Genomic DNA, 1,405 nt, shown 5'->3' with positions numbered 1-1,405 from the left:
TTGCCTCTGCTTAGATTTCTTTTCTTTCTTTCTTTCTTTCTTTCTTTCTTTCTTTCTTTCTTTCTTTCTTTCTTTCTTTCTTTCTTTCTTTCTTGGTTTTTTTCAAGACAGGGTTTCTCTGTGTAGCCTTGGCTGTCCTGAAACTCACTCTGTAGATCAGGCTGGCCTCAAACTCAGAAATTCGCCTGCCTCTGCCTCCCAGGTGATGAGATTAAAGGCGTGTGCCACCATGCCTGGCTATTTTTTCATTTTTTTTTCTGTTTAGATTTCTTAAAGTTTTTATTTTCATGTGTGTGTGTGCATTTCTGTGTGACTGTATCCCAGATGTATTCAGGGGCCTGAAACGGCCAGAAGAGCGTCAGAATTCTATTGTAGTGTAGTTATGGGTCAGCAGCCTGAGGTGTGTGCTGGGAACTGGAATGGAAACTAATGGTTTCTCTGGAAAGTTAGTTTTGTCAGACAGTGTTTCACTGGGGCAATCACATGAAGGAATGTTTTCCTGAATCACACACAGGTGAAAGGCAGTTCTGCTAAAGTAGGCACATGAAAGGACCCATGATGAAGGATTCTTCGCTAACGACATGCTAATGACATGTGTGTGTTGGTTCACCTTACACATATTTTGAGTTCTATTTGTCCATAGGAACACACCAAAAAGCTTCTTGTGATGTTCCCGTGGCTTCTTGCAGCTTCCTCGGACTCAGGCTGTTCGGCAGTGACATCAGCTGACACAGACTCACGTGGAATTTTGCTAAGACAGACTCATGTGCTGAGGCAAGACCCATGGAGGACACGTGCTGCTTAATGTCGAAGGGAGTATAGAAAGGATTCAAGTGCCAGTGGCCGGGGCTTGGCTTGCTCACATAGCTAGCTCTGCAACGGTTCTTGGTCTCAAGTCTTCACTGATCTGTATTTTGTTGAGAGCACAGAAAACAACTTCTGGTGTCCCTGGTGGTCCTGGTAACTCTTGCTGACTCATGCCAATTCAGCTGAGACCTGACAATTTCTACTAGGTTGCCCGCCACTGCTGATTCATGTTTGCTATACCAACACTACTGAACTGGACTGCTGGTGTATTTATGAAGTGTTTGCCGCTCCTGACGTCTATGAACTGAACTGCTGATTTCCTGACAACGCAGATGGGATTTGTTCCAAAGAACAATTTCTAAACAGGTCCACTTCCCTTATATCCTAATAACCTTTCCTTTCCACTACCTCTGGTGTGTTGCAGTGAGTTTTTGCTTCACCACTTTGACTCCTGGCAGATTGCACATGCATACCCACCCAGGAGCTATCTTTTGATCCTGGGATGAAACACACACACACACACACACACACACACACACACACACACACACACTAGCTTATTTTTAAAATGTCTTGACTGCCCCAAAGCTCAAAGGCT

Source organism: Mus pahari, chromosome 19, assembly GCF_900095145.1.
Source record: "Mus pahari chromosome 19, PAHARI_EIJ_v1.1, whole genome shotgun sequence".
In the NCBI taxonomy this organism is placed as follows: domain Eukaryota; kingdom Metazoa; phylum Chordata; class Mammalia; order Rodentia; family Muridae; genus Mus; species Mus pahari.
Note: the sequence above shows the minus strand (reverse complement) of the source record.